At 41.0% G+C, this 8,133-nt stretch overlaps 1 protein-coding gene across 3 annotated transcripts in view; it reads left to right on the top strand.

Annotated features, from left to right (window-relative positions):
• Positions 1-8,133, top strand: part of MAP3K13 (mitogen-activated protein kinase kinase kinase 13) — a 154,306-nt gene that overhangs the window by 34,640 nt on the left and 111,533 nt on the right. Inside the window, exon 1 of one of the 3 annotated variants that reach the window (XM_005858441.2) lies at positions 771-925. The exons of the other annotated variants lie outside the window; for them this stretch is intronic. The gene's annotated coding sequence lies outside the window, so the exon portion shown is untranslated. Of the gene's footprint in view, positions 1-770; positions 926-8,133 lie in introns of those variants that run through there. 3 annotated transcript variants of the gene reach the window in all.

The raw sequence follows: 8,133 nt of genomic DNA, 5'->3' as shown, positions 1-8,133 counted from the left end.
GACCATTATTCTGCCTACTCAGTGCTTATTACAGAGGACCACCAGGAAGAGTGAAAGAGCTAAATTGGATACAGAGAATCAGGCAAAGAAGAATTGGAGATGATCCTAAAATGTCATGCCTAGGAAAGAAGAGATAATGTTTATGAAATGATTAGTGTAGTAAGTACATAATAAATGGTTTTTGCTTTGAAGGCTAACTCAGAAATTTCAGACATATAGTAGTTCAGAAGGGAAAGAAGCTAGGGATGGGAAAGGGGATGAAACAGAATTTGGGATCCAAGTTATCACTTTACATTAGATCAGCAGGTGGTTTCAATGTCCAAAAGCACTAAATTTAACAAGAACTGTATTATTTTCCTAGCTAGTGAGAGTTGAGGAAAATGGGGGAGATGGGAGATTGCAGTAGAGAAGCAACTTTCCGGGTGTGTGTGTGTGTGTGTGTGTGTGTGTGTGTGTGTTGCCATGATTATACAGTGGATAGGTCCTAAGGAGTTGGGGAAACTTTTATCAAAGGAAGAAAGCAAGATTTTTAAAGCTCATAGGACTATTGTGTGTCTCTCTCCCCCTTTCCCTGCCAGAAACATATGGAAACAAAATCCCCTCTGAACCCAAAGCCCAGCCATCAGAGACTATTGAGAGTTTTCAGACTTTCCCTATAATCTTCCTTACATTTTTCTCTTTAAACACATTGAAATCAACCTTTAAGAAGTTGCTGATAAGTGGTTATCAAGCAGGAGTTAAATTCACAAGCCCTCCCACCTCCCCCCTGGGGTGGCAGCTTCCAAGGCCGCAGTGAATGTGTATCAGTGTGAACCTGATCCAGAACCTGATCCCAGCCAGCGAGGGAGCAAAGTGTAGTCTGTGAACAAATAGGTGGCTTACTGGCAGTCTCGTGCTGTCTGTCCAGACGTCAGCTTGCTGTGGTGTAAGTAGTTTTGATTTTAAAAATTATGATATTGGAATATAAAAAGGATTGTAAGAATAATTTCCATCTAAGGTTCTGCTTGGCCCTCAAGCTTGTGTGCTAGACCTACCTGAAAGAAAGTTTTGGCATTTCACAAGTAGTTTTATGTTAAACAACGAAAAGGAAAAAGCAATGAAGTTTTTCAGCAAGTGTTCTACTAACACAGGTCCTGCTCGCATATGGTTTTTCATGTCTTGTCTTTGGATCAGTGAGGTTGTTTACAGTCAGAAAATGTAAGTGAGTGAATAGATGCTGGTGCCCAGAGATGGATTATTTCTAAGTAGAGCTTAGATTTCTCCCTGATCTTTCCAGTTGCTCTTCCTTTAGTTTAGGTCCATGTTACAAGTTTATGTCAGCAGATATTTAGTGATCTCTCAGGTAATGAAACTGAAGGTGTTAATGTTCAAATAAATTAAATGATAATAAAGTAGAACTTTAATACTATATAATCGGATGTTGGGGTCCTAGATATAAGAGCAGCAGAATTTATTTTCAAAAAGGAGGAATTTTGTGAAATGGATGGAAATGGCAAGCAGCCTTAGAAATTTCATGCAACTTTGAAGAAATATGGTTTTAAGATTTTGACATATGTACTAATTTTCTGGTACTATACTGTGTAAAATGAATTTCATATATGAAATTAGAATTGCTTTATTTCAACTGTTGTATTTGTATGTTGAGGTTAGGATTCCAGGAACTACACACTGTTACACAAGCATTGACTTTATTGAGTGCAGCTCTGAGAATGTTAAGGTTGCATTTAGTGTTGGAGAGGTTGATATTTTCTATTTCCCCTTTGCCACAATGTATTGAAAAAAAACACACAACTGCTGGTAGTTCACAATTTTATGACTTTGAATATAGAAAAAAAGTTTGATGTGGTTAATATATAAAAGTTATAAAGGCCAGTAGCCTTTCAAATCAATGCAGGAAGTGCTAAGAAGACCAATTGTTTATGTAGAAATGCACTGGATTTCCCCTTTCCTCTGCCTTCATCTCAGACCTCAGGAACATTCAGTCTGCTTCTCGAGCCTACCTCTTATTCCTGCTGAACTGAGCAGGAGCCCAGACAATGGCATGGGGCTCCAATAGAGCCTTGGAAGCTCAAGACACACTGTCCTAAGCAGGCTCTAGGACTGTAATGATGTGAAACCTTTACTCATCCTTTAGATTGATGAATTTCAATGGTCTTAGGTTCCTGAGCTGGTTAAATTCCCCAACTCAATAGCCTCTGCTGGGCTAGGTTACTTATTTAGCTGTTGGTTCATGGGCGGGACATTGGGGGCTGGGGATTCCTGGGAAAGGAGCCAGCATGGCAGGTGCAACTGCTGCTATGGAAGCAGCTATTTCCTAAGGATTAGAAATATTTCATTGTTTTAACAACCTGGATGGACATACAGGTGTGTATTGGCTGAATCTTTTTTTAAATTTTTTTTTTATTACTGGATGAATCTTAACCAAGACCCTTTCAGATTTTTTTTTTCTTAAATCTCCAATAGTTGCCCATGCCCTACAAAGCCCACATGGTCTACCTTCTGACCATATGCTTACCATCATTGCCTAGCTTTGTTCTCCTCATGCAGTTTGCTGCAGGTACATCGGTGTTTTTGCTGTTTGTAGAAGACATCAAGCTTGTTTCTGCCTCAAGTCCTTGGCTGCTTGGAAAGCTCTTTGTTTCTTCCTTCCTTTCATTTAAATTTCGACTCAAATGCCTCTTCCTGGGAGACACCACTGCCCCACTTCTACAGTATTTCTCCTTTTGTTATTTACCCTGATATACCTTTTTTTTTTAAAGAAAAATAGCTACCTGGCATTATTTATTTTATACAGTTTTTCTCACTAGAACATAAGTTCTATGAGGGCAAGAATTTCTTTGACCAAAATAAAAAGTACAATGTATACACCATGATCATGGATTATTAAATTCCAAATTGTTAAGATTCCAATTCTCCCTAAATTAATCTATGTATCCAATGCAATCCTATCAAAATTCCAATGTCACTTTTGAAGAAACTGTCAGGTGATTCTAGAATTTATCTGGAAATGCAACTGACATAGAATAACTAAAACAATCTTGAAAAGGAGCAACAAGGGGGTGATTTATAAAATGTGATTTCAAGACTTGTCTGTAAAGCTACAATTATCAAATGTTGCCCTAAAGATAGACAAACATCAACGGAAGAGAATAGTTCATTCAGAAATCAACTCACACATACAAAGGTTGATTGATTCCTTTTAAAAATATATATTTTTATTGATTTTAGAGAGGGAGGGAGAGGGAGAGAGAGATAGAAACATCAATGATGAGAATCATTGATAGGCCAATTCACTGGGCATCTAGCCTGCAACCCAGGCATGTGCCCTGACTAGGAATCAAACCGTGACCTCCTGGTTCATAGGTCGATGCTCAACCACTGAACCATGCCTGCCGGGCAGGTTGATGGATTCTTGATCAAGGTGCTGAGTCAGTTCAATGGGAAAAGAATAGTCTTTTTAAACATATTGCTGGAAAAAATGCATTTTCTTTTGGAAAAAACATACATCTTTCTCACTTAGTTCACAACATGAAGTAGACAGTAGTAGATCTAAACATAAAATAGGACCAGAAAGTTAAAAAAAAACAACCACAAAAACACAAAGGAAAATATCTTTGTAATCTTGAGGTATGTAAAGATTTCTTGAGCAGGACACTAGAGCACTAACCATAAAAGTAAATCAAATCAAATCAAATGAGCTCATGTACTTACTGTAAGACTCTCGGGACTTTTGATATGTTACTGTTTCTAGTAGGAGGGTCAGGCAGCATTTCCCAGAGTGCGTGGCCACCGAGACCCGTTTCAGCTCAATGAGGAGTGGGCATGCCATACTGGGAGAAGGGCTGCTTTGGTTCGCTCCTCAAAACAGACTATGTTTAAGAGCTGTAATACGTTAATGATCAGTTTCTCCCTTTTGGTATGAATTAATGTTATTGCATCCTTTTCAACAACCAGAGTAAAGAAAACCAACCCTTCTTCCAAAATAACTGTGGTCACTCCCCACTCCACATTGAGCGGTCAGCCAGACAACTGTTGCAGGTATTTCTACTGATAGGATCACATTAGATTGGAATTCGCCATCGTGAGAGGAATAAAGAGGGACTAAAGGGAAAGCACTCTGCATTTTCCCTGCTGCTGGTGCTGGTTCCAGAAACTCCTTGTTAGGCCTGCTCTGTCCGGCTCCCTCCCCACCTGTCAAACTCTGAATTGTTAACCTTTTGCTCTCAGATTGCTCATCTCGAAGTTCTTCCAGTTCCTAATTGCTCAAAGGCATTTTTTTCTGTGGCATTCCTAGTCTCTGATTCATAGTTCACTGTCCAGATCTGATTGCTCTACCTGCTGTTGCTGCCCATGAACTGACTGACTTTTATGGAACACAAGTTGTCACACATAATAATAAAAGGCCAAGAGGCGTCACGACCAAAACGACCCAATGACGGGCCTCTAGGAGGTGCATGGAGCACCTCTTGGCCCTGGCGGCGCCCTGCGGGAGACAGGAGGCAGGGCGCCTCCTCATGCAATTTCACACTCTGGGCCCCTAGTAAGAAATAGTAGAGGGACCAGAAAAGAAAGTGGAAGGAAGCCAAAGCCAAACTTAACTTAAACCAGAATTTGGCCCACGGCTTTTCCTGTTCCCAGAAAGAGATCTTGGGAAGAAGTCAAAATGGTATAATGACAGTAGAAATATATAAAGGAGCCGAAACCGGTTTGGCTCAATGGATAGAGCGTCAGCCTGCGGACTGAGGGGTCCTGGGTTCGATTCCGGTCAAGGGCATGTTCCTGGGTTGCGGGCACATCCCCAGTGGGGGATGTGCAGGAGGCAGCTGATCGATGTTCCTCTCTCATCGATGTTTCTAACTCTCTATCTCTCTCCCTTCTTCTCTGTAAAAAATCAATAAAATATATTTAAAAAAAATATATATATATATATAAAGGAAAGAAAGCTTAAGGAAGTGTCCCTATATTATCTCTGGATTTTATTTTAAAAATGGAACTACTATAATACACAATAGTTTGTCATGAATGTGAAACGCTAATAACCAGATATGGAAATGTCATCTGTGCCATCTGAATAGAGCTTACTAGAAAGACCATACATGACTAGAAGTCAAAAAGCTTTAATTTTAGATCTTTCACTAATTTGCTTTGTAATCATAAGTAAATATATTCTTTTAAAGAGAAAAAATTACTGCTCTGTCCCTCATTGCAAAGAAAAATTACATGTACATGTACATGTATGTCTTCGTACGTGTATAGGTACACATACACGTACATGCACACCAGGCCCTGTCACAGGTACTTTCTCAAGTGCTATCTCATTTAATCATTTCTGTCCATGTCTCACTTTCCTCATCTGGAAAATGAGATAATGTCTCACTCTGCCTTCCTCACAGGACAATAATTGTAATCATAACCAGATAATATTCAACATTACTCTAAAATTTAAGGAATAAATCATGAATGCCATGTTGAGAGATCCATCCTAGTGTTTCCATAGCAAAATGGTGTGATGGATCCTGGTAAAATTTATTTCAAAATACATTTGCAATACAAACTTATCAGAAACAATTTACACAGGATGTTGCACAGACATCAAAGACAATTACAGAACACCTGGACAGAATAGAACAACCTTTTTTCTACTCTTCAATAAATGTAACAAAGTAAACACACACTTCACAGTACTTTATGACACACCTCATCAAAGAAAAATAGACAAGAGAGATACAAATAAAAGGGGCAGCATAACAACATAGATGACAAAAATAATTTTACATTAGAAATTGAAAGCCAGTTTTTAGCCTGTGTTAAGATAGGATAAACAAGGATTAGAAGTTCCACAGAAGGCACCTGGATGCTCTAGGAATGTCCCTTGTGTGGGTTATGTAGACCCTCCTGTTGTAATTGGGTCTGGATTGCTCTTGGCCCGTTCCTGGGTGGGATCGACCCTCAGGTTGGCTGGCTGTGAGCTCAACCCTGACCACAGTGTGCAAGCTGCTATAAAGGTTCTGGTATTACAAATGAAACAGAACAGTAAGAATAAGAAAAGAAAAAAGAATAAAAAAGAGAAAATAAGAAAAGAAAAAGAAAAAAGTAAGAAAAAAAAACATAGAATAAAAAAAGAAAAAAGGGAAAAAACAATATGAAACTAAAAAAAAAGAATAAGAAAAGAAAAGTGGGAAAAATAGAATAAGGAAAGGAGAAAGGAAAAAAGAACATAATAGAAAAAAAGAAAGAAAAGAAATAGAAAATAATAAAGAATAAAAAAGCGGAGTTTGTCTCAGCAGAGTTTAGTGCCTGCTGTGACCTCCCTTTGGAAATACTGTCAGTGAAGCTTGTTGGATCCTGCTCTGATGTCTGGAGCTGGCCACTTGGTGTGTTGGTTCTGGGCCTCTTGGGAGGGACTCTGGTGCAAGCCAATGTCAAACAGTATCTATGCCTGAAAGTGTTTGAAGCTACAGGTGATCCACAATTTGTGGCTGCCTCTGCTGGGCTTGGCTGTGCATGGGAAGGACCAAGCTGTACTCCAAGGCCAGCTTTTACCAGCACCAGGCCCAGGGGCAGGTCAGCAAAAGTCCCAAGTCACCCCGGGATCCACCCATACCTGCGGCTGCCTGTTAGGCATAGTCACTGAAAAGGCTTAGTCACTGAAGTAAATAGCCTCTGGCAGAATCGGGAGGACAAGGCTATTGGATCTTTTGTGAGGGGAGGTGCCGTTCAGACTTCAGGGAAGATGATGGGTATGAACCCTCACCCCAGAGCCATGTGTCTGACTCTGTCCCGGACTTTTCCCTGACCTTGGCAGGGCAGAGCCTCTAGTAGTCAGGCTGGGGCCTCTTGAGTCCAGAGGTTGGGTCTGCTTGGAAGCCAGAAGTTAGGAGGGTATTTCTATCAGATCTCCTATGAGAGGAAGCACCACTCAGGTTCACAGGAAAGTGGGGGAATGGCCCCTCCCGAAAGCCATTCACAGACACCCCCTGAGTCTGTCTACCTTTCTATACCCAGCCTATGCCACTTACTCCTCAGCAGGTCTTAAGATCCTCAGGGTGGGGCGAGAAGGATTCCTGAGGGTGGGGTAACTGCTTTTCCCCAGGCTGATTGCTGGGAGGGGACTGCCTGCCCAAGAAAGATGGCCCTGTGGTATCAGAGGATGCTCAGTACAGGGATCCTGGTGGCTGTTCCCTCATGTTCTCCCCAAAGCCACAGACCGTGGACTCTCCTCAGGCCACTCCAGTCTGCACTGCCCTCCTTCCGCTAGAGCCCAGGGTGAGTGGCTGTGAATGAAATTTTGCCCATTGGCCCTTTAAGAGTTTGCCTTTGTCTCCAGGCTCAGCCTTTCTTTGGTGGACAGAAACCCCACTGCTTTTCACAGCCAGATGCTTTGTGGGCACTTCTTTCCAGCTCTGGAGCTCTGGACTGGGGAGCCAGCCTGGGGTTTAGGCTTCACACCTCTCCAGGGGAACCTCCACAGCTGAGATATCCCTCCGTAACCTTGGCAGCCACCTGTGGCAGCCCCTTTCGCATCCTTGCCCTTCCGACCAGTCTTAAGGTGGCTTCTTCTGCCAGTCTTTGGTTATAGGACTCCTCTTCAGATAGTCTTTAGTTGGTAATTCAGGGTGATTGTTCTCTAAATTAGTTGTATTTACAGTTTGGTTCTAGGAGGAGGTGAGAGCAAGATCTACCTACTCTGTTGCCATCTTGAAAAGAGAAAGTGTATCACATCTTTATTCACCCATTGATGAACACTTCACTTGTTTCTATGTCATGTCTATTGTAAATAATGTTGCAGTGAACATGGAGCTACATATATCTTTTTGAGTTAGTATTTTAGTTTTCTCTAGATAAATACCCAGAAGTGGAATTGCTAGATCATATGGTTGTTCAATTTTTAATTTTTTGAAGAACCTTCATACTGTTTTCCATAGTGGCTGCACAGATTTACATTCCCACCAATAGTGCATAAGGATTCTCTTTCTCCACATCCTTTCCAACACTTGTTATGTATTGTCTTTTTTATAATACCTATTTTATTGATTTTTTTACAGAGAGGAAGGGAGAGGGATAGAGAGTTAGAAACATCGATGAGAGAGAAACATCGATCAGCTGCCTCCTGCACACCCCCTACTGGGGATG

The sequence above is a fragment of the Myotis brandtii genome, unplaced genomic scaffold, assembly GCF_000412655.1.
Source record: "Myotis brandtii unplaced genomic scaffold, ASM41265v1 scaffold118, whole genome shotgun sequence".
NCBI lineage: Eukaryota > Metazoa > Chordata > Mammalia > Chiroptera > Vespertilionidae > Myotis > Myotis brandtii.
This window is presented reverse-complemented; position numbering and strand designations above follow the sequence as displayed.